The sequence below is a fragment of the Triticum dicoccoides genome, chromosome 5A, assembly GCF_002162155.2.
Source record: "Triticum dicoccoides isolate Atlit2015 ecotype Zavitan chromosome 5A, WEW_v2.0, whole genome shotgun sequence".
Taxonomy (NCBI): domain Eukaryota; kingdom Viridiplantae; phylum Streptophyta; class Magnoliopsida; order Poales; family Poaceae; genus Triticum; species Triticum dicoccoides.
Window position 1 is genome coordinate 307,406,215 of NC_041388.1, and position 19,816 is coordinate 307,426,030.

Here is a 19,816-nt window from a genome sequence, read left to right on the forward strand (position 1 = left end):
TCTCGATTGTGGTTTTTCATCTAAGTATGTGGTGATTTTTTCTAGAAAAGGAAGTATGTGGTGATTAATAATGCAAAATTTTATTAGCTTCGATGCCATGCTATACATAGTGGTTTAAATAACTTGTGTTTCTTATACTGAAAAGTAATTCAGAATTAATTTCTGTTTCAAGTAGAGCCCTGATGCAGACAAGGATGGTGTGGTTGTACATGTCACTCGCTATGAGGCGGACGACCTGAATATACGCACTAGGAAAATAGAGTTCTTAGGTTGTTGGATCCTGGAAGCCATTTGCGGTTATACCAATGAAGAGTTGTATTCCAGCCTCGCTGTTGTCAGGCGTGTTGTCCAGGGTGTACTGAAGCACAAGAAGTTCAAAGCTACTCTTTTGTTTGTGAGGCATACTGTTCTTGTCAAGCTTACGCAGGAAGATGACGTGGCATGCCTCCACAAACAAGTTTATCAGTGGCAAGGCCACAAGGTTGTCTTCATGAAGTTTCACGGGATTGAGCTACTGCAGGACGTCCTCGATGATGTTCATGGCAAGGTTCGTCTTGTGTCCAGCCCAAATTAGATCGAGGCATGAAATAGTTGCCCTAGCTAGTGTTTAATAGTAGTTTGGATTGTGTCTAATTATCCGAACCTTGCCTGTTATTGACCCCTCTGGGGCTAGTACTCTGTTTGAATCCGTCTATGGGAACTGCTGCTACTTTTGTGTGCCCGTGAATCATGTGAGAACAATCGTTATTGTTGCCGAAACAGATGCATCCTCACTAGTTTTTTTCATGAATATGGCATGGTAAGACATAAGTTGTCACGGTTTATCATACGAGCAGTGTGTGTTTTGATGAAATAGAGCACTCATTCGAGAAGCATGCACCGACGTATACATAAGTACTTGTAAACACTGTTGGTGCTACCCCACTTGTAAGTAGTTGTGCAAAACACGGCACATTGGCTCAGCTCGCTTCAACACTAGGCTATCGACCAGCTAACAATCAACAATTTGATGTCTGACATATAAGCAACTATGTTTCTTGTTACAGTGGTTCATGCAGTTAATTGAGGCCACAATGTAATAAATTCCAAACGTTCACACGCTAGTCCAGCGCTCATGTGGAACACTCACATTAAACTCGTTTTCATAAAAAACTTGAAAAGCATAAGTTAAGCAATTTTAAACATCTGAATGATTCATAGAACATAACAAACATATACTAGTTCACAGCAAAAGACAAAGTTGTGAGAAGGTTTACAAATCAGGAAAAGACAAGCAAGGCTTCTCTAAGCAAAGGGCCTCCCGGCAGGCTTAAATTTCCTGGAGTTCACTCTGGTTTTTTCTTGTTGCCACCATTCAGGGTTAGGTTCTCTCATTCCAAAATAACCAATTATAATTGTGGTCTCAGCTGGAATGCTGAACTGAACCATGCAGTGTACTGACCAGCTGAAATGCTTGTGCATTCCACTAAATTTAAGCATCGCTATTTGCAGAAATAAGCAAACCACAATGCCTCTTGTCCGCGCACCTGTCCAAAAAACCACCGTGCAGCCGTGCCAGCTAGTCCTTGGTCCATGGATGAACTGGTAGAAAGTGCATTCTGGACTAGGATGCAGTTGTTTTCGCTCGTCCCTGCACTGCAATCAGGAAGTAAAACGTACGAATCAGCTTCTTTTAGATTGCATTGGTCATTCTACCTTAGTTACTACCAATGTAGGGATACCTTGAGGACGGGAGGTTAGACGACGGCAACGAGGGATAGCCATCTCATTTTGCGCAGTTGTACTAAAACTGAGATGTGTGCTTTTGATTGCGCGGATAGAAACGATACGGAGATAGACATCCCGAAACGATATGGAGACAGACATCCCTGTTTGCGCAAATACGAAATACGGTTATTTAAACAGTGACAGATATTACTACTTTCCCCCGTTTCCTCTTAGAACCAAGTCCTAGATTCATGCTACAGCTTTCCCACTTTCTTCCCTGTTTGAACCAACGCTTTGAGTCGACTATATGAACTAGCTTTACTTCTAATAATAGTAGAAGTCTAGGTGGCTTTGGAACAGCGGACGGAAGTAGAAAAGGATCCACATGAAGGGAGCTAGGGCAATAGAGCAAGGCAGGTTTCGAAGGAATATATACCTGAGGGTTGTCGGCATGTGGAAAAGACGGCGTCGGGAGGCCGCATCTTGGCCACAATTGAAGGAAATATGCCCTAGAGGCAATAATAAAGTTATTATTTATTTCCTTATATCATGATAAATGTTTATTATTCATGCTAGAATTGTATTAACCGGAAACATAATACATGTGTGAATACATAGATAAACAGAGTGTCACTAGTATGCGTCTACTTGACTAGCTCGTTGATCAAAGATGGTTATGTCTCCTAACCATAGACATGAGTTGTCATTTGATTAACGGGATCACATCATTAGGAGAATGATGTGATTGACTTGACCCATTCCGTTAGCTTAGCACTTGATCGTTTAGTTTGTTGCTATTGCTTTCTTCATGACTTATACATGTTCCTATGACTATGAGATTATGCAACTCCCATTTACCGGAGGAACACTTCGTGTGGTACCAAACGTCACAACGTAACTGGGTGATTATAAAGGTGCTCTACAGGTGTCTCTGAAGGTACTTGTTGGGTTGGCGTATTTTGAGATTAGGATTTGTCACTCCGATTGTCGGAGAGGTATCTCTGGGCCCTCTCGGTAATGCACATCACCTAAGCCTTGCAAGCATTGTGATACGTCCATTTTGCATCATGCTTTTATATCGATATTTATTGCATTATGGATTGTTATTTCACTTTATGTCACAATACTTATGGCTATTCTCTCTTATTTTACAAGGTTTACATAAGGAGGGAGAATGCCGGCAGCTGGAATTCTGGGCTGGAAAAGGAGCAAATATTAGAGACCTATTCTGCACAACTCCAAAAGTCCTGAAACTCCACGGAACATCTTCAAATAAATAAAGAAAAATCCTCGCCAAAGATGAAGGCCAGGGGGCCCACACCCTGCTCACGAGGGTGGGGGCGCCCCCCCCCCCTCCTAGGGCACGCCCCCTACCTCGTGGGCCCCCTGGTGGGTCTCCAATGTCCATCTTCTGCTATATGAAGTCTTTCGATGAGAAAAAACCGGAAGGAACTTTTCGGGACGAGACTCCGCCGCCATGAGGCGGAACCTTGGCGGAATCAATCTAGAGCTCCGGCAGAGCTATTCTGCCGGGGATACTTCCCTCCGGGAGGGGGAAATCATCACCAACACTCCTCTCATCGGGAGAGGGCAATCTCCATCAACATCTTCACCAGCACCATCTCATCTCCAAACCCTAGTTCATCTCTTGTATCCAATTCTTGTCTCAAAGTCCGGGATTGGTGCTAGTAGGTTGCTAGTAGTGCTGATTACTCCTTGTAGTTGATGCTAGTTGGTTTATTTGGTGGAAGATCATATGTTCAGATGCTATATGCATATTATTACCCCTCTGATTATGAACATGAATATGCTTTGTGAGTAATTACGTTTGTTCCTGAGGACAAGGGAGAAGTCTTGCTATTAGTAGTCATGTGAATTTGGTATTCGTTTGATATTTTGATAAGATGTATGTTGTCTAGCCTCTAGTGGTGTTATGTGAACGTCGACTACATAACACTTCACCATTATTTGGGCCTAGAGGAAGGCATTGGGAAGTAATAAGTAGATGATGGGTTGCTAGAGTGACAGAGGCTTAAACCCTAGTTTATGCATTGCTTCGTAAGGGGCTGATTTGGATCCACATGTTTCATGCTATGGTTAGGTTTACCTTAATACTTTTGTTGTAGTTGCGGACGCTTGCAATACAGGTTAATCATAAGTGGGATGCTTGTTCAAGTAAGAACATCACCCAAGCACCGGTCCACCCACATATCAAATTATCAAAGTATCGAACGCAAATCATATGAACGTGATGAAAACTAGCTTGACGATATTCCCATGTGTCCTCAGGAGCGCTTTTCCTTATATAAGAGTTTGTTCCGGCTTGTCCTTTTCTACAAAAAGGATTGGGACACCTTGCTGCACTTTATTTACTTTTGTTACTTGTTGCTCGTTACAATTTACATTATCACAAAACTATCTGTTACCACTTATTTCAGTACTTGCCGAGAATACCTTGCTGAAAACCGCTTATCATTTCCTTCTGCCCTCGTTGGGTTCGACACTCTTACTTATCGAAAGGAATACAATAGATCCCCTATACTTGTGGGTCATCAAGACTCTTTTCTGGCGCCGTTGCCGAGGAGTGTAGCGCCTTTGGTAGGTGGAATTTGGTAAGGAAAAATTTATATAGTGTGCTGAAATTTACTGTCACTTGTTACTATGAAAAGTAATTCTCTGAGGGGCTTGTTCGGGGTATCTTCACCCCATCCAGTAGAGCAAAGAGTTGCTCCTCAACCTACTGAACCTATTGAAAATGAAACTCCTTTTGAATTTCCTTCTGGTATGATGGAAAAATTGCTAGCTAACCCTTTTACAGGAGATGGAACAAAGCATCCTGATGAGCACTTAATATATGTGGATGAAGTTTGTGGATTATTTAAGCTTGCAGGTGTACCCGATGATGTTGCTAAGAATAAGGTCTTCCCTTTATCTTTGAAGGGAGACGCATTGATATGGTATAGGCTATATGATGATATGAGATCATGGAACTATAAAAGATTGAAATTGGAATTTCATCAAAAGTATTACCCTATGCATCTTGTTCATCGTGATCGCAATTATATATATAATTTCTGGCCTCGTGAAGGAGAAAGCATCGCTCAAGCTTGGGGGAGGCTTAAATCAATGTTATATTCATGCCCCAATCATGAGCTCTCAAGAGAAATAATTATGCAAAGTTTTTATGCTCGGCTTTCTCATAATAATCAAACCATGCTCGATACTTCTTGTGCTGGCTCTTTTATGATGAAGACTATTGAATTCAGATGGAATTTATTGGATAGAATTAAATGCAACTCTGAAGATTGGGACCTCGATGAAGGTAAGGAGTCAGGTATGACACCTAAGTTTGATTGTGTTAAATCTTTTATGGATACCGATATTTTCCGTAAGTTTAGCACTAAATATGGACTTGACTCTGAGATAGTAGCTTCTTTCTGTGAATCTTTTGCTACTTATGTTGATCTCCCTAAGGAGAAGTGGTTTAAATATCATCCTCCCATAGAAGTAAAAGTAGCTGCACCTATTAAAGTTGAAGAAAAGACTGTCACTTATAATGATCCTATTGTTCCTACTTCTTATGTTGAGAAACCACCTTTCCCTGTTAGAGTAAAGGATCATGCTAAAGCTTCAAATGTTGTTTGTAAAAGCAATATTAGGACTTATACACCTCCTGAGCAAGTTAAAGTAGAACCTAATATTGCTATTGTTAAAGATCTCTTGTCTGATAATATTGATGGTCATGTTATTTAGTTCGATGGTGAAACTGCTAGAATTGCTAAACCATGTGCTAAAGATAAACATAGACCTGTGGTAGGCTTGCCTGTTATTTCTGTTAAAATAGGAGATCATTGTTATCACGGCTTATGTGATATGGGTGCTAGTGCTAGTGTTATACCTTATGACTTGTATAAAGAAATCAAGCATGAAATTGCACCTGCTGAATTAGAAGATATTGATGTCACAATTAAACTTGCCAATAGAGATACTATTTCAGCGACGGGAATTGTTAGAGATGTTGAAGTCTTGTGTGGGAAAACTAAATATCCTGCTGATTTTCTTGTTCTTACTTCTCTGCAAGATAGCTTTTGTCCCATTATATTTGGTAGACCCTTCTTGAACACAGTTAATGCTAGGATAGATTGCGAAAAGAATGTTGTTACTATTGGCTTGGATGATATGGTTCATGAGTTTAATTTCTCTAAATTTAGTAAACAACATCATGAGGAAGAATTACCTAGTAAGGATGAGATTATTAGTCTTGCTTCTATTACCGTACCTCCTACTGATCCTTTAGAACACTATTTTCTAGACCATGAAAATGATATGTTCATGAATGAAAGAAGGGAAATAGATGAAGTATTCTTTAAACAGGAACCTATTCTACAACACAATTTGCCTGTTGAAATTTTAGGGGACCCTCCTCCACCCAAGGGTGATCCCGTGTTTGAGCTTAAACCTTTGCCTGATAATCTTAAATATGCTTATCTTGATGAAAAGAAGATATATCCTGTTATTATTAGTGCTAACCTTTCAGAGCATGAAGAAGAAAGATTATTGAAAACTCTGAAGAAGCATCGTGCTGCTATTGGATATACTCTTGATGATCTTAAGGGCATTAGTCCCACTCTATGTCAACATAAAATAAATTTGGAAGCAGATGCCAAACCAGTTCGTGATCCTCAACGACGTCTGAATCCTAAAATGAAAGAAGTGGTAAGAAAAGAAATACTCAAGCTTCTGGAGGCAGGTATAATTTATCCCGTTGCTGATAGTCAGTGGGTAAGTCCTGTCCATTGTGTCCCTAAGAAGGGAGGTATTACTGTTGTTCCTAATGATAAAGATGAATTGATTCCACAAAGAATTATCACAGGTTATAGGATGGTAATTGATTTCCGCAAATTAAATAAAGCTACTAAGAAAGATCATTACCCCTTACCTTTTATTGATCAAATGCTAGAAATATTATGCAAACATACACACTATTGCTTTCTAGATGGTTATTCTGGTTTCTCTCAAATACCCGTGTCGGATAGAGATCAATCAAAGACTACTTTTACATGCCCTTTTGGTACTTTTGCTTATAGACGCATGCCTTTTGGTTTATGTAATGCACCTGCTACCTTTCAAAGATGCATGATGGCTATATTCTCTGACTTTTGTGAAAAGATTTGTGAGGTTTTCATGGACGATTTTTCCGTCTATGGTTCCTCTTTTGATGATTGCTTGAGCAATCTTGATCGAGTTTTGCAGAGATGCGAAGAAACTAATCTTGTCTTGAATTGGGAAAAGTGCCACTTTATGGTTAATGAAGGTATTGTCTTGTGGCATAAAGTTTCTGAAAGAGGTATTGAAGTAGATAAAGCCAAGGTCGGTGCTATTGAAAAGATGCCATGTCCCAAGGACATCAAAGGTATAAGAAGTTTCCTTGGTCACGTCGGATTTTACAAGAGGTTCATTAAGGACTTCTCAAAAATTTCTCGGCCTCTGACTAATTTATTGCAAAAAGATATACCATTTGTCTTTGATGATGATTGTTTAGAAGCATTTGAAATACTTAAGAAAGCATTAGTCTCTGCACCTGTTGTTCAGCCACCTGATTGGAATCTACCCTTTGAAATTATGTGTGATGCTAGTTATTATGTTGTAGGTGCTGTTCTAGGGCAAAGAGTTGATAAGAAATTAAATGTTATTCATTATGCTAGTAAGACTCTAGACAATGCTCAAAGAAATTATGCTACTACTGAAAAAGAGCTTTTAGCAGTTGTATTTGCTTGTGATAAGTTCAGACCTTATATTGTTGATTCTAAAGTAACTATTCACACTGATCATGCTGCTATTAAATACCTTATGGAAAAGAAAGATGCTAAACCTAGACTTATTAGATGGGTTCTCTTGCTACAAGAATTTGATTTGCATATTGTTGATAGAAAGGGAGCTGAGAACCCCGTTGCAGACAACTTGTCTAGGTTAGAGAATGTTCTTGATGACCCACTACCTATTAATGATAGCTTTCCTGGTGAACAATTAAATTTTATAAGTACTTCTCGTAGTACTCCATGGTATGCTGATTTTGCTAATTATATTGTTGCTAAGTTTATACCACCTAGCTTCACATACCAGCAAAAGAAAAAGTTTTTCTATGACTTGAGACATTACTTTTGGGATGACCCACATCTTTATAAAGAAGGAGTAGATGGTGTTATTAGACGTTGTGTACCTGAGCGTGAACATGAACAGATCCTACGCAAGTGTCATTTCGAGGCTTATGGAGGACACCACGCTGGAGATAGAACTGCACATAAGCTATTGCAATCTAGTTTTTATTGGCCTACTCTCTTCAAGGATGCCCGTAAGTTTGTCTTGTCTTGTGATGAATGTCAAAGAATTGGTAATATTAGTAGACATCAAGAAATGCCTATGAATTATTCTCTTCTTATTGAACCGTTTGATGTTTGCGGCTTTGATTATATGGGACCTTTTCCTGCCTCTAATGGATACACACATATTTTAGTTGTTGTTGATTACGTTACTAAGTGGGTAGAAGCTATTCCAACTAGTAGTGCTGATCATAACACTTCTATTAAAATGCTTAAGGAAGTTATTTTTCCGAGGTTTGGAGTCCCTAGATATTTAATGACTGATGGTGGTTCACACTTTATTCATGGTGCTTTCCGTAAAATGCTTGCTAAGTATGATGTTAATCATAGAATTGCATTTCCTTCTCACCCAGAGTCTAGTGGTCAAGTAGAGTTGAGCAATAGAGAGCTCAAATTAATTTTGCAAAAGACTGTTAATAGGTCTAGAAAGAATTGGTTCAAGAAACTTGATGATGCATTATGGGCTTATAGAACTGCATACAAAAATCCTATGGGTATGTCTCTGTATAAAATGGTTTATGGAAAAGCATGTCACTTACCTCTCGAACTAGAACATAAGGCATATTGGGCTATTAAAGAGCTCAACTATGATTTTAAACTTGCCGGTGAGAAGAGGTTATAAGATATTAGCTCACTTGATGAATGGAGAACCCAAGCTTATGAAAATGCCAAGTTGTTTAAAGAAAAAGTTAAAAGATGGCATGACAAAAGGATACAAAAGTGTGAGTTTAATGTAGGTGATTATGTATTGCAATACAACTCTCGTTTAAGATTTTTTGCAGGAAAACTTCTCTCTAAATGGGAAGGCCCCTACGTTATCGAGGAGGTCTATCGTTCTGGTGCCATAAAAATCAACAACTTTGAAGGCACAAATCAGAAGGTGGTAAATGGTCAAAGAATCAAATATTATATCTCAGGTAATCCCATAAATGTTGAAACCAATATTATTGAAACTGTAACCCCGGAGGAATACATAAGGGACACCTTCCAGACTGTTTCAAACTTCGAAAAAGAATAGGTATGTGGTACGGTAAGTAAACCGACTCCAAAACAATTTTTAAGACAATATCTCTCTGTTTTGGAATATTTAGAAAAATAGAAAAAATAAGTAGTAGTCCAGGAAGGACACGAGGGCCCCACGAGGGTGGTGGGCGCGCCCCCCTACCTCGTGAGCACCTCGTGTGCCTTCCGGACTCCGTTTTCTTGCACGATACGTATTTTGGTCGGTAAAAATTCATTATATAACCTCCCGAAGGTTTTGACTCCCGTATCACGCAAATATCCTCTGTTTTCGTTTCGAGCTATCCCATTGCAGATTAAATCAACATGTCTTCCCAGGATTCGGAAGGAGAAACCTATGTGGATGATTACTTAGCAAATCCCAAGGTCTATGGAGATGTGGAACACGATGGATGGACCATGGAGGAAGAAGAGGACTATGAACCCAAGGGGAAGGAGGAGACGAGCTCAGATGAAGATGAAGCACCATTACCTCAACCTGGGGACATGCACGTGGAGTTCAAAAAGTCAAGTCTCCCTGATAGGGTAAAGAAACCCAAGTTCGAGTTTATCCCTTTTCGTCTCTTGCAGGAAAATAAGCAGGACCTATGCAAAAAGATATTAACCCTGGAGTGGGAGATTGATGATATGAGGGATCAAAATGTCGTCCTCAAGCGCAAATTAAGGGAGAAGCCTAAGCCATCAACTAAGCCAACATCACCACCACCTTCTTCACCGACAAAGGAGACATAATCACATGGGTATGGGTACTCCCCTTGGCAACTGCCAAGCTTGGGGGAGGTGCCCTGGTATCGTATCACCATCACAACTCCTATCTTTATTGGTGTTCTTAGTTCGGTCCTATTAGAAGTATCTTGATCTAGTAGAATAAAGTTTATGGCATGATCTAGTTTTGAGTTTGCTTTATGATCTCTCTTTGTAATCAAGTCCGTGAGCTATATATAATAAAGATTAGTGTTGAGTCAAGGGCTTGATTATTTTGCCATGATCTTGGGTGAATAAAAGAAAAGAGAAAAGGAATAAAAGGAAACAAAAATTTCATATTGATCTTATTGAGAGTAATGACTTCACATAGAAAGAGTATGATGATTAAAAGTTGTTGGGAGTTGGCAGACATAGCTTTGGTCATTGTTGCAATTAATACGAAGTAATAAGGAAAGAGAGGTTTTCACATATAGATATATTATCATTGACATCTTTTATGATTGGGAGCACTCATTAAAATATGACATGCTAAAGAGTTGATGTTGGACAAGGAAGACAACGTAATGAGTTATGTCTTTCTTATATCTGAGATAAAGTATGTTGTCATGGATCCTCTAACTTGTTGAGCTTGCCTTTCCCCCTCATGCTAGCCAAATTCTCAGCACCAAGTAGAAATACTAGTTGTGCTTCCAAAATCCCTAAACTAGTTTTGCCATGAGAGTCCATCATATCTACCTATGGATTGAGTAAGATCCTTCAAGTAAGTTGTCATCGGTGCAAAGCAATAAAAATTGCTCTAAATATGTATGATTGATTGGTGTGGGAGAAATAAGCTTTATACGATCGTGTGATGTGGAAGTAATAAAAGCGACGGACTGCATAATAAAGGTTCATATCACAAGGGGCAATATAAAGTGACGTTCTTTCGCATTGAGATTTTGTGCATCCAACCATAAAAGCGCATGGCAACCTCTGCTTCCCTCTGCGAAGGGCCTATCTTTTATTATTATCTTCTACCTTATGCAAGAGTCACGGTGATCTTCACCTTTCCTTTTTCATTTTATCCTTTGGCAAGCTTAGCATGTTGGAAAGAACATGATATATATATCTAATTGGATATAGGGGAGCATGAATTATTATTGTTGACATTACCCTTGAGGTAAAAGGTTGTGGGGCAAAACTATAAGCCCCTATCTTTCTCTTTGTCCGATTAAAACTTCATAACCACAAGTATTGCGTGAGTGTTAGCAATTATGAAGGACTAAATGATAGTTGAGTATGTGGACTTGCTTTTTAGCTCTGACATAGACTCTTTCCGATGTTATGATAAATTGCAATTGCTTCAATGACTGAGATTATTTTGTCGGAGCCCAATAAGGATTATGATTTATACTTTTGCATTGTGAATAGATCATCACTTGAACATAAGTAATCATATGACAAAATCTATATATGTTGCTGTTATGAGAATAATCATAATGCCTTCATGTCTGTATTTTATTTTTATTGACGCCTCTACCTCTAAACATGAGGACATATTTATTGTTATCGGCTTTTCGCTTGAGGACAAGCGAGGTCTAAGCTTGGGGGAGTTGATACGTCCATTTTGCATCATGCTTTTATATCAATATTTATTGCATTATGGACTATTATTTCACTTTATGTCACAATACTTATGGCTATTCTCTCTTATTTTACAAGGTTTACATAAGGAGGGAGAATGCCGGCAGCTAGAATTCTGGGCTGGAAAAGGAGCAAATATTAGAGACCTATTCTGCGCAACTCCAAAAGTCCTGAAACTCTTAAAATAAATAAAGAAAAATCCTCGCCAAAGATGAAGTCCAGGGGGCCCACACCCTGCTCACGAGGGTGGGGGGCACGCCCCCCTCCTAGGGCGCGCCCCCTACCTGGTGGGGCCCCCGGTGGGTCTCCGACGTCCATCTTCTGCTATATGAAGTCTTTCGATGAGAAAAAACCGGAAGGAACTTTTCGGGACGAGACTCCGCTGCCAAGAGGCGGAACCTTGGTGGAACCAATCTAGAGCTCCGGCAAAGCTGTTCTGCCGGGGATACTTCCCTCCGGGAGGGGGAAATAATCACCATCGTCATCACCAATGCTCCTCTCATCAGGAGAGGGCAATCTCCATCAACATCTTCACCAGCACCATCTCATCTCCAAACCCTAGTTCATCTCTTGTATCCAATTCTTGTCTCAAAGTCCGGGATTGGTGCTAGTAGGTTGCTAGTGGTGTTGATTACTCCTTGTAGTTGATGCTAGTTAGTTTATTTGGTGGAAGATCATATGTTCACATCCTATATACATATTATTACCCCTCTGATTATGAACATGAATATGCTTTATGAGTAATTACATTTGTTCCTGAGGACAAGGGAGAAGTCTTGCTATTAGTAGTCATGTGAATTTGGTATTCGTTTGATATTTCTGATAAGATGTATGTTGTCTATACTCTAGTGGTGTTATGTGAACGTAGACTACATAACACTTCACCATTATTTGGGCCTAGAGGAAGGCATTGGGAAGTAATAAGTAGATGATGGGTTGCTAGAGTGACAGAGGCTTAAACCCTAGTTTATGCATTGCTTCGTAAGGGGCTGATTTGGATCCACATGTTTCATGCTATGGTTAGGTTTACCTTAATACTTTTGTTGTAGTTGCGGACGCTTGCAATAGAGGTTAATCTTTAGTGGGATGCTTGTTCAAGTAAGAACATCACCCAAGGACCGGTCCACCCACATATGAAATTATCAAAGTATCGAATGCGAATCATATGAACGTGATGAAAACTAGCTTGACGATATTCCCATGTGTACTTGGGAGCGCTTTTCCTTATATAAGAGTTTGTTCCGGCTTGTCCTTTGCTACAAAAAGGATTGGGCCACCTTGCTGCACTTTATTTACTTTTGTTACTTGTTGCTCGTTACAATTGACCTTATCACAAAACTATCTGTTACCACTTATTTCAGTACTTGCAGAGAATACCTTGCTGAAAACCGCTTATCATTTCCTTCTGCTCCTCGTTGGGTTCGACACTCTTACTTATCGAAAGGACTACGATAGATACCCTATACTTGTGGGTCATCACATTGCAACTAATGAGTTAGTTGCGAGATGATGTATTATGGAACGAGTAAAGAGACTTGCCGGTAATGAGATTGAACTAGGTATTGAGATGCCGATGATCGAATCTCGGGCAAGTAACATACCGATGACAAAGGGAACAACATATGTTGTTATGTGGTCTGACCGATAAATATCTTCGTAGAATATGTAGGAGCCAATATGAGCATCCAGGTTCCGCTATTGGTTATTGACCGGAGACGTGTCTCGGTCATGTCTACATAGTTCTCGAACCTATAGGGTCCGCACGCTTAACGCTACGATGACAGTTATATTATGAGTTTATATGTTTTTATGTACCGAAGGAGTTCGGAGTCCCGGATGAGATCGAGGACATGACGAGGAGTCTCGAAATGGTCGAGACATAAAGATCAATATATTGGACGACTATATTCGGACTTCGGAAAGGTTCCGAGTGATTCGGGTATTTTTCGGAGTACCGGAGAGTTACGGGAATTCGCCGGGGAGTATATGGGCCTTGTTGGGCCATACGGGAATAGAGGAGATATGCCAAAAGGAAGGAGACCTGTGCCCCCCCCTCTGGTCCGAATTGGACAAGGGGTGCAGCCCCCTTTTCCTTCTCCCTCTCCTCCTCTTTCCTTCACTCCTACTCCAACAAGGAAAGGAGGAGTCCTACTCCCGGTGGGAGTAGGACTCCCCCCTTTGCGCGCCCTCCTCCTAGGCCGGCCACCTCCCCCCTTGCTCCTTTATATACAGGGGCAGGGGGGCACCTCTAGACACACAAGTTGATCAAGTTGATCGTCTCTTAGCCATGTGTGGTGCCCCCCTCCACCATAGTCCACCTCGATAATACTGTAGCGGTGCTTAGGCGAAGCCCTGCGTCGGTAGAACATCAACATCGTTACCACGCCGTCGTGCTGACGAAACTCTCCCTCAACACTCGGCTGGATCGGAGTTCGAGGGACGTCATCGGGCTGAACGTGTGCTGAACTCGGAGGTGCCGTGCATTCGGTACTTGATCGGTCGGATCGTGAAGACGTACGACTACATCAACCGCGTTGTGCTAACGCTTCCGCTTTCGGTCTATGAGGGTACATGGACAACACTCTCCCCTCTCGTTGCTATGCATCACCATGATCTTGCGTGTGTGTAGGAAAATTTTGTAATTACTACGTTCCCCAACAGTGGCATCTCAGCCAGGTTTTATGCGTATATGTCATATGCACGAGTAGAACACAAGTGAGTTGTGGGCGATATAAGTCATACTGCTTACCAGCATGTCATACTTTGGTTCAGCGATATTGTTGGATGAAGCGGCCCGGACCGACATTACGTGTACGCTTACGCGAGACTGGTTCTACCGACGTGCTTTGCACACAGGTGGCTGGCGGGTGTCAGTTTCTCCAACTTTAGTTGAACTGAGTGTGGCTACGCCTGGTCCTTGCGAAGGTTAAAACAGCATCAACTTGACAAACTATCATTGTGATTTTGATGCGTAGGTAAGAACGGTTCTTGCTAAGCCCGTAGCAGCCACGTAAAACTTGCAACAACAAAGTAGAGGACGTCTAACTTGTTTTTGCAGGGCATGTTGTGATGTGATATGGTCAAGACATGATGCTAAATTTTATTGTATGAGATGATCATGTTTTGTAACCGAGTTATCGGCAACTGGCAGGAGCCATATGGTTGTCGCTTTATTGTATGCAATGCAATCGCCCTGTAATGCTTTACTTTATCACTAAGCGGTAGCGATAGTCATGGAAGCATAAGATTGGTGAGATGACAACGATGCTACGATGGAGATCAATGTGTCACGCCAGTGACAATGGTGATCATGAAGGTGCTTCGGAGATGGAGATCACAAGCACAAGATGATGATGGCCATATCATATCACTTATATTGATTGCATGTGATGTTTAACTTTTATGCATCTTATCTTGGTTTGATTGACGGTAGCATTATAAAATTATCTCTCACTAAATTTGAAGATAAAATTGTTCTCCCTGAGTATGCACCGTTGCCAAATTTCGTCGTGCCCAGACACCACGTGATGATCGGGTGTGATAAGCTCTACGTCTATCTACAATGGGTGCAAGCCAGTTTTTCACACGCGGAATACTCAGGTTAAACTTGACGAGCCTAGCATATGCAGATATGGCCTCGGAACACTGAGACCGAAAGGTCGAGCGTGAATCATATAGTAGATATGATCAACATAGTGATGTTCACCATTGAAAACTACTCCATTTCATGTGATGATCGGTTATGGTTTAGTTGATTTGGATCACGTGATCACTTAGAAGATTAGAGGGATGTCTTTCTAAGTGGGAGTACTTAAGTAATATGATTAATTGAACTTAAATTTATCATGAACTTAGTCCTGGTAGTATTAGCATATCTATGTTGTAGATCAATAGCCCGCGATGTTGCTCCCCAATTAATTTTTTATATGTTCCTAGAAAAAACTAAGTTGAAAATTTTTAGTAGCAACGATGCGGATTGGATCCGTCATCTGAGAATTATCCTCATTGCTGCACAGAAGAATTATGTCCTTGATGCACCGCTAGGTGACAGACCTATTGCAGGAGCAGATGCAGACATTCTGAACGTTTGGCTAGCTCAATATGATGACTACTTGATAGTTTAGTGCACCATGCTTAATGGCTTAGAATCGGGACTTCAAAAACGTTTTGAACGTCATGGAACATGTGAGATGTTCCAGGAGCTGAAGTTAATACTTCAAGCAAATACCCGAGTTGAGAGATATGAAGTCTCCAACAAAAGTTCTATAGCTAAAAGATGGAGGAGAATAGCCCAAGCAGTGAGCATGTGCTCAGATTGTCTGGGTACTACAATCGCTTGAATCAAGTGGGAGTTAATCTTCCAGATAAAATAGTGATTGATAGAATTCTCTAGTCACCGTCACCAAATTAGTAGAACTTCGTGATGAACTATAGTATGCAAGGTATGACGAAAACAATTCCCGAGCTTTTCATGATGATGAAATCGATGAAGGTAGAAATCAAGAAAAGCATCAAGCGTTGATGGTTGACAAGACCACTAGTTTCAAGAAAAGGGCAAAGGGAAGAAGGGGAACTTCAAGAAGAACGGCAAGCAAGTTGCTACTCAATTGAAGAAGCCCAAGTTTGTACCTAAGCCTGAGACTAAGTGCTTCTACTGCAAAGGGACTGGTCACTGCAAGCGGAACTGCCCCAAGTATTTGGCGGATAAGAAAGGATGGCAAGGTGAACAAAGGTATATTTGATATACAGATTATTGATGTGTATTTTACTAGTGTTCATAGCAACCCCCCGGTATTTGATACTAGTTCAGTTGCTAAGAGTAGTAACTCGAAACGGGAGTTACAGAATGAACAGAGACTAGTTAAGGGTGAAGTGACGATGTGTGTTGGAAGTAGTTCCAAGATTGATATGATCATCATCACACACTCCCTATACTTTCGGGATTAGTGTTGAACCTAAATAAGTGTTATTTGGTGTTTGCATTGAGCATGAATATGATTTGATCATGTTTATTGCAATACGTTTATTCATTTAAGTAAGAGAATAAATTGTTGTTCTATTTACATATATGGTTACACACCCAATGAAAATGGTTCGTTGGATCTCGATCATAGTGATACACATATTCATAATATTGAAACCAAAAGATGCAAAGTTAATAATGATAGTGCAACTTATTTGTGGCACCGCCGTTTAGGTCATATTGGTGTAAAGCGCATGAAGAAACTCCATGCTGATGGACTTTTGGAATCACTTGATTATGAATCAGTTGATGCTTGCGAACCATGCCTCATGGGCAAGATGACTAAGACTCCGTTCTCCGGAACAATGCAGCAAGCAACCGATTTGTTGGAAATCATGCATACTGATGTATGTGGTCCGATGAATATTGAAGCTCGTGGCAGGTATCATTATTTTCTGATCTTCACAAATGATTTGAGCAGACATGAGTATATCTACTTGATGAAACACAAGTCTGAAACATTTGAAAAGTTCAAAGAATTTCAGAGTAAAGTGGAGAATCATCGTAACAAAAATAAAAGTTTCTACGATATGATCGCAGAAGTAAAATATTTGAGTTATGAGTTTGGCCTTCAGTTAAAACAATGTGAAATAGTTTCACTACTCACGCCACGTGGAACACCACAGTGTAATGGTGTGTCCGAACGTCGTAACCGTACTTTATTAGATATGGTGTGATCTATGATGTCTCTTACTGATTTACCACTATCGTTTTGGGGTTATGCATTAGAGACAGCTACATTCACATTAAATAGGGCACCATCTAAATCTGTTGAGACAACACCGTATGAACTATGGTTTGGCAAGAAACCTAAGTTGTCGTTTCTTAAAGTTTGAGGTTGCAATGCTTATGTGAAAAAGTTTCAACCGGATAAGCTCAAACCCAAATCGGAGAAATGCATCTTCATAGGATACCCAAAAGAAAATGTTGGGTACACCTTCTATCACAGATCCGAAGGCAAGTTATTCATTGCTGAGAATGGATCCTTTCTAGAGAAGGAGTTTCTCTCGAAAGAAGTGAGTGGGAGGAAAATAGAACTTGATGAGGTAACTGTACCTGCTCCTTTATTGGAAAGTAGTTCATCACATAAATCTGTTCTGGTGACTACTACACCAATTAGTCAGGAAGCTAATGATGATGATCATGTAACTTCAGATCAAGTTACTACCGAACCTCGTAGGTAAACCAGAGTGAGATCCGCACCAGAGTGGTACGGTAATCCTGTTCTGGAGGTCATGTTACTTGACCAAGACGAGCCTACGAACTATGAGGACGCGATGATGAGCCCAGATTCCGCGAAATGGCTTGAGGCCATGAAATCTGAGATGAGATCCATGTATGAGAACAAAGTATGGACTTTGATTGACTTGCCATTGATCGGCAAGCCATTGAGATTAAATGGATCTTCAAGAGGAAAACGGACGCTGATAGTAGTGTTACTATCTACAAAGCTAGAATTGTCAAAAAAAAGGTTTTCAACAAGTTCAAGGTGTTGACTACAATGAGAGTTTCTCACTCGTATCTATGCTTAAGTCTGTTCGAATCATGTTAGCAATTGCCGCATTTTATGAAATCTGGCAAATGGATAAACAAAACTGCATTCCTTAATGGATTTATTAAAGAAGAGTTGTATATGATGCAACCAGAAGGTTTTGTCAATCCTAAAGGTACTAACAAAATATGCAAGCTCTAGCGATCCATCTATGGACTGGTGCAAGCATCTCAGAGTTGGAATATACGCTTTGATAAGTTGATCAAAGCATATAGTTTTATACAGACTTGCGGTGAAGCCTGTATTTACAAGAAAGTGAGTGGGAGCACTACAACATTTCTGATAAGTATATGTGAATGACATATTGTTGATCGGAGATAATGTAGAATTATTCTGCAAAGCATAAAGGAATGTTTGAAAGGAGTTTTTCAAAGAAAGACCTCGGTGAAGCTGCTTACATATTGAGCATCAAGATCTATAGAGATAGATCAAGACACTTGATACGTTTTCCGATGAGTACATACCTTGACAAGATTTTGAAGTAGTTCAAAATGGAACAGTCAAAGAAGGAGTTCTTGCCTGTGTTACAAGGTGTGAAGTTGAGTAAGACTCAAAACCCGACCATGGCAGAATATAGAGAGAGAATGAAAGTCATTCCCTATGCCTCAGCCATAGGTTCTATAAAGTATGCCATGCTGTGTACCAGACCTATTGCATACCCTGTCCTGAGTTTGGCAAGGGAGTACAATAGTGATCTAGGAGTAGATCACTAGACATTGGTCAAAATTATCCTTAGTGGAATAAGGATATGTTTCTCGATTATGGAGGTGACAAAAGGTTCGTTGTGAAGGGTTACGTCAATGCAAGTTTTGACACTGATCCAGATGACTCAAAGTCTCAATCTGGATACATATTGAAAGTGGGAGCAATTAGCTAGAGTAGCTCCGTGTAGAGCATTGTTGACATAGAAATTTGCAAAATATGTACGGATCTGAATGTGGCAGACCCGTTGACTAAACTTCTCTCACAAGCAAAATATGATCACACCTTAGTAATCTTTGGGTGTTAATCACATAATGATGTGAACTAGATTATTGGCTCTAGTAAACCCTTTGGGTGTTGGTCACATGTCGATGTGAACTATGGGTGTTAATCACATGGTGATGTGAACTATTGGTATTAAATCACATGGTGATGTGAACTAGATTATTGACTCTAGTGCAAGTGGGAGACTGAAGGAAATATGCCCTAGAGGCAATAATAAAGTTATTATTTATTTCCTTATATCATGATAAATGTTTATTATTCATGCTAGAATTGTATTAACCGGAAACATAATACATGTGTGAATACATAGACAAACAGAGTGTCACTAGTATGCCTCTACTTGACTAGCTCGTTGATCAAAGATGGTTATGTCTCCTAACCATAGACATGAGTTGTCATTTGATTAATGGGATCACATCATTAGGAGAATGATGTGATTGACTTGACCCATTCCGTTAGCTTAGCACTTGATCGTTTAGTTTATTGCTATTGCTTTCTTCATGACTTATACATGTTCCTATGACTATGAGATTATGCAACTCCCGTTTACCGGAGGAACACTTTGTGTGCTACCAAACGTCACAACGTAACTGGGTGATTATAAAAGTGCTCTACAAGTGTCTCCGAAGGTACTTGTTGGGTTGGCGTATTTCGAGATTAGGATTTGTCACTCCGATTGTCGGAGAGGTATCTCTGGTCCCTCTCGGTAATGCACATCACCTAAACCTTGCAAGAATTGCAACTAATGAGTTAGTTGCGAGATGATGTATTATGGAACGATTAAAGAGACTTGCCGGTAACGAGATTGAACTAGGTATT